This window comes from Pipistrellus kuhlii, unplaced genomic scaffold, assembly GCF_014108245.1.
Source record: "Pipistrellus kuhlii isolate mPipKuh1 unplaced genomic scaffold, mPipKuh1.p scaffold_m20_p_4, whole genome shotgun sequence".
Taxonomy (NCBI): Eukaryota; Metazoa; Chordata; class Mammalia; order Chiroptera; family Vespertilionidae; genus Pipistrellus; species Pipistrellus kuhlii.
In genome coordinates this window covers 40,213,411-40,219,846 of record NW_023425540.1, presented here as the reverse complement: position 1 = coordinate 40,219,846, position 6,436 = coordinate 40,213,411, and the positions used below count along the sequence as shown (strand labels likewise).

Here is a 6,436-nt window from a genome sequence, read left to right as displayed (position 1 = left end):
GAGAGAGGGATAGAGAGTTAGAAACATCGATGAGAGAGAATCATTGATCAGCTGCCTCTTCCACATCCCCTACTGGGGATGTGCCCGCAACCAAGGTACATGCCCTTGATCGGAATCGAACCCGGGACCTTTCAGTCCACAGGCTGATGCTCTGTCCTCTGAGCCAAACCAGTTTCAGCAAAAGTATTTCATTCAGCCAAACAACACCACATGTGACCCGATCAAATTATAATTTAGAAACAGCATTTCTTATCCCAGTATTCATAGGGCACCCACGATGCGTTATTCAGTGTGCTCAGAAGTGGCATACAAAGATGACCAGAGCTAGGAACCTGTTTTAAAGGAGCTCAGGGGAGTGGGGCAGAAGAATGAACTGTTACAATGTATGTGCCCCTCAGTATGGTAGGATGGGCCTCACGTGAGCATATGAATACAGCATCCTGGAGAATAGCAGCTTACCCACCTGGTGAAAGAGGAGGATCTTTGAGCTGAACCCTAAAGAGCAAAGACGCACTTTCCAGAAAGACGAATAAGAAAGTGTGCTGTCTGCAGAGGAACTAGGATATTTGGATAGGGAGGAATGAAAGAGGACTGTGCTCAGAACATGAAGGTACTGCGGCTGGAGCAGCTGCGCAGTGAAGGGAGAACAGGGCGACAGTAAAATAGGTTAGACGAGGAGATAGACAATGGCTTTGTTGATGTGGGAAGGACTTTGAAAGGACTTCATACTTCTCCCTCTAGATCTGTCTTTTCTAACGTATGTAAGTTTCTTGCGTAATTCTGCATCCGGGGATTGCCGGGGGTAGAGGAGATTGCTAAAGGAGAGAGTAAGAAAAATAAAAACAATTTATGATGAAGACAATTACTTAAAATATTCACATACTGTCCTTTTTAAAAAGAATATTGTTTTATTTTTCGGATAATGCAAGTAGTAAGTAGGCACGTTCTGCAGAAAATTTTGAGCATGTTCTTAATGTTCCTTTTTCAAAAAAAAAATATGGGATTTTTTTTAAAATTTATTTTTTATTTTTTATTAGCAGCCTTTGCTCTGAGAAGAAAATGTTCTTGAGTCATCCCACGTTGGGGCGTCGGGTACAAGACAAATGTAAAATACTTCCTGCTCTGTGGTCTGCAGTGAAGGCCAAACAAAAGTCATCAGCCTGCACCCACCCCTGTCCCATGAAAGCCCAGCTGTGTTCCTGTCCACGCTGGGAGCTGGGAGCTAGGGCGGGAGGATGTGCTGGACTCTGTGGTGGAGGAGGAACACGGGGCCTGCTGTGCGGCTGACACTCTGGCAGGGAGGCTGGTGTTAGGGGAGGAAGGAAGACTATGGCTGCTTCAAGCACCGGCATTTCCCCTTCAGGGAAGTTGAACAGCAAAGTGACCGCCATGGCACTGTCAGGCTCTACTGCTGCCCACCCATCTGGGATGCAGTGGCCCCTGGCAAGGAAGAGGGCTGCACCAGGTCCTCTTCACTGCCCAGGACGGGAGGGGAGGGGCATCTGGGGCTGGTGGTCCCTTCAGAGGGAAGATGATTCTGCGAGGTTTTCCACAGCAATTCCGTGCATGTTCTGTACCTGTGCCCTGTCCCTCTCGCTCTGCCTCCCCCAAATCCCGTTTGGACTGGGAAGGAGTCCGGTGGTGGGTAGACCAACATGCATACTCATTCTGGGGACAAGGCACCAGCAAACTGGAGCCACCAGCTCCCCAACCCAATAAGAGACATTGGCCAGAATTCCACAGTCAACATCAAGAGAGAAGCTATTTTAATTTCAGAATTCCTGAAAGTTTCGTTCCACTCTTCAGGTATTACTCTCAATCGCCAGTGGAAGGTCCTCATAATATTTTCAAAGAAAAAAGCCTCTAAGGGTACTAATCTGACTCTGAGCAAATCATCAGTGTCAGGACTCTGGGTGACACGCGAGGAGCTGGGAATATCTATCCCTCACTTGTTTCTAAAACTCTGTCCATTTCCCCTGCATGTGGGGGGAAGAAAAGGGCCCATATTCTACTCCCAGATCCTTAGTTGGCTGTTGTTATACAACACCTGAGACAGGAAGAGAGCGGTATGACCTTCTTTGACATTTTTATCTTTTGCTGCCTACCTTACACCCAGCTGTAGGTTTAGCCATTTATCTCCAGTAAGTATACTTTTCTGAAACCCTGCCTTGCCATTGGTTAGAGGCCTAACATTTCTTGTACTTTTATGATGATGACTCCTTAGTATTAAAGAGATTATCCCGGCCCTGGTCAATGTGGCTCAGTTGTTGAGCATTGTCCCATGCACCAAAAGGTCATGGGTTCAATTTCTGATCAGGGCACATGCCTGGGTTTCAGGCTTGATCCCCAGTAGGGGGCATGCAGGAGGTAGCCTATCAATGTTTCTCATCCCCCTCACTCTCTCATCAATAAACACACACACACACACACACACACACACACACACACACACACACATATATATATATATATATATATATATATATATATATATATATATATATTTTTTTTTTTTTTTTTTTAATTTTTTGTATTCTCATGAGTGTGCTTTTCCCATAGTCATGAAACACTGCAGAGGGTTACAATTTATCAGAAGTGATAGCAGGCAGAGCCAACACATTGTGAACTCTCTTCTTAAACTTCCAGAAAATCTGGTTGAGTGTGTAAAGTTAAAACAAAGCAACAAGTAAGAAACATGGCCAGTCTGAAAATGACTGCAAAATCTTGAAAGATTCTGGCTCTTAGCCAGAATTTACTGCATGGGAAATCTCAACTAGCCCGTTTTTCCTTGCAGTTACTTGGGTTTCAGATTGCAGGGCCATTATAATGTCACCACACAGCGCTCATGGCAGGTTAGTTGGAGGAAGCTATTTAAACCTTGACAATGTCACTCTACATTTACCATCCTCAATCTTGTACCGGGAAGCCCCTCTTCCCACATTTCCCCTTCTCCTTCCTATTTTTCTATTCAATACCCCAACACATTCCCCTCCCTTAAGGAGACCAATAAGGGAAAAAACCCAAACACTGATATCTAAGTTTTCTTACTTGTTGATATTGTAGGGGGAAAAAATCAATAGGACACCTTCTCCATCCTTTTTACTGAGATTTTACTGATTGCCAACTCTGAAAAGCCTTCAGCAAATACTCAAAAACTCTGTGAATATGAGTAAGAGAATTTTGATAGGTTAAGAACAAATGTTCAGAATCAAGCCATTCCAAGAATGTTCTGCTTTCTTTCACTAGGAATATTTCAGCCGAGTTGCCTTTAAAAGACACAATTAGGCTGTGTAACACTTCTGACCCTTGACCTTTAGGATGTGGGATGTTTTTTGGTGTCACTTTCCAGAATGAGCCTCTTCTTTAACCAGAAGGCCATGCCTCTCACAGCTAACATGGAAAACCTAATCTTTGGACAGCAAAACCAATCATTGGGAAGAAAAGCTCTAATACCTATAGTTAATTTATGTTGTTTATTGTAATCTAAGCTGGACCTGACTTGCACGTACGTGCGTGCGTGTGTGTGTGTGTGTGTGTGTGTGTGTGTGTGTGTTTAAGAGGAGTGGATAGAATGTACCCTTCTCCTTTTTTTTTTTTTTTAAAGAGGAGTTAAAATAAATTATAGGAATATTTGTTTCTCACCCAGAAAAGATTAATTTGGGAGACATTTCTTTTGATGCATTGCTCATAATTAAAGTAATTCTTCATTTTATATTTTCTTTAAGTAAAAACTTGTGGCTTTACTTAACCTTCCATCAATTAACTCCCTCAAAGCAAAATAACCTTGAACTCCATAAACACACACACTTAATTCTCGGCTGACAGAGAAGGATGCAATGGCTGCCTCTCCTCTCTAGGGGCTCCAGCATTATTGCAGCTCCAAAGCCAGAGGCCCTGTGTGCATCAGTTTCCAGTTTCCTACTTTTATTGACAGGGTTTTGACTTTGGAATCCTGCGTTCCACATTTCACCAATGCACAAAGCCATATCATTCTATAAAAATGATGCTGGTGGAGCCCAGCCAGCAAGGTTCACTGTTTGAACGTCGGCCTGTGAACCAGAAGGTCACAGTTTGTTTCCTGGTCAGGGTGCATGCCCAGGTTGCAGGCTCAATTCCCAATGTGATGCATCTGATCAATGATTCTCTCAAATCATTGATGTTTATATCTTTCTCCCACTTCCTCTTTCTCTCAGAAATCAATAAAATATATTTAAAAAATTATGCTGGTAGAAATGTTTGCAGAGGAACATTCTTTATTTAACAACTATGTTTTAATCTTTCTTATGCTAAGCACTGAGGAAATGATAGTGAGCAAAATAAGCTTGGTGGCTTCTTTCATGGGGACCATAATATGGTAGGGAAGAGAAAAATTAACCAAATATTTAAATTCATTACAAATAGTAAAAAAGCTAATTTACCAAGAAAATACTGAACGCTATGAGAGTGCCTCATTAGGAAACTTGGTTTTCTCTTCCTTTCTTCCTTTCTTTCTTCCTTTCTTCCTTCCTTTCTTCCTTCCTTTCTTTCTCTTTCTTTCTTTCTTTCTTTCTTTCTTTCTTTCTTTCTTTCTTTCTTTCTTTCTTCCTTTCTTTTTTGCTTTCTTTCTTTTCTTTTTTCTTTCTTCCTTTCTTCCTTCCTTCCTTCCTTCCTTCCGTCCTTCCTTCCTTCCTTCCTTCCTTCCTTCCTTCCTTCCTTCCTTCCTTCCTTCCTTCCTCTCTATTACTTAATTATTTACAGGACAAAGAAGTATTATTTAGGGAAGTTCATCAAATCAGAAAAGTCCTTCCTGAAGAAATGTCTGAACTAATTTCAAAAGGATGACTGGTATGTTCATACAATGGAATTCAAGACAGCAATTAAAAACAAATGAGCAAGAACAGCATGTATCAAGTCCAGAGATCAAGGATTCCAGCCTCTAGATTTCAGGTTGGGTGGGTGCTAACAGGAAGAGCAGAGCTTTTGTGAGTGTCTGGCCACTCTACAAGGGCTGCCCTTGCCTTCAAAACAGATTCTGATGTGAGAGATTCCTGGGTACATTTTGGCCACAAGAAAGACAGGGGAGAGGAGAGGCATTCTAATCCCTGAGCTACTTTTTAAGTTTAGACATACAACAGAAGTTTTGAATGCTACAGATGTAATTTATGGACACTGAAAGGAAACAACCAAAATTTCTCCACTCTCTAGCTTTCTTTTACCTACTTGTATGCAAAAGGCTGGAACTGGCACAGCTCATAGGGTGATTATCTTAGCGAGTCCTCCCCTACTCAGCTTTGCTTGCTGTGGTGCTTTCATCACCTGGGTCCAGAGAATTCAACCAGAGGGCTCAGGAGAATCACCTGTTTTCATTCATTTGATGTATTATAATTTAAAGTATTATTAAAAGAAAAAAGCTAAACTCATGTTCTATGTTAATTAAAAGAATACGATTGAAACAAAATATAAATATTTTATCTTACTGTACTAATAATTGCATGTTTCTAATGTTAGCCATTAGTCCACCCCCAAAATTAGGCAATAATTGTTGTTACTACTTATTAGGTAAAAAACTCAACTTGAGATCATAAACATGATTATAATGTTAGATCATCATATTTTGATCAATCTGTGTCCCCAACTAGATACTAAACCCTTAGATGGCAGTCCCAGCCCAGCATGTACCAACCACAGTTGACATAATGAGCCAACATAGATGATTTTGAAAACATAGAAAATATTCTTTGTGATAGTAAAGGGAAAGAAATAAAAAGCTGTTTTGTAAAATAAAATTAACATAGTGGCAGGTAAAAATTAAGATTATATATTTTTTTGAGTTTGGGAGATATGACCGTAATATCAATAAGATATTTATTTCTTTTTTAAAATATAGAATGCTTAGTAATTTGTATAACATCCTTGCACAGGGGCAATGCCAATCTTCCTTGTATCATTTGAATTTTACTCTATGTGTTGCTAAATGAGTACAGTAGGGCCTGCAGTTCAACTCAGTGCCAGCCAGAGAATGGGTCATCAGTGAATGCATTTTTAAAGGCTAAAAATGATTGGTATACTGATACCCACTTGGCTGAAGGCTTAGTACATCTCATCACCCTATATAGTTTTATTTTGGGTCACAATAAGTTATAGATTCACTTATCTCTCTCTTTTTTTAAACAAATTTAATTATAACATGAATAATGGAAACAGAAGACCTGCACACATTTCCAAGCTGTGAGTGAAGGAGCTTAGAGGCTAGCGGATGGTGAAGGGCTCAAAAAAGCAGAACCGGTGCTAGCTCACAGCAGACATCTTCCATCTCTTTCCCTTTCCCTCTTCCCTTGCTTTCTCTCCTATGTGATCAGTTCAAATATTGAGGAAATTTCCATATAAAATATGTTACCATATAAAATACACAAAAAAGAAGCTAATCATGTTTGCATCCAAATATCTTTAAAACTGC

General features: G+C 40.6%; 1 non-coding gene across 1 annotated transcript; it reads right to left on the bottom strand.

Moving 5' to 3' along the window:
- Positions 1-5,856: 5,856 nt before the first annotated feature.
- Positions 5,857-5,961, bottom strand: LOC118703978. The gene has a single exon (XR_004983218.1). It is a non-coding gene; the product is annotated as a U6 spliceosomal RNA (small nuclear RNA).
- Positions 5,962-6,436: the final 475 nt, after the last annotated feature.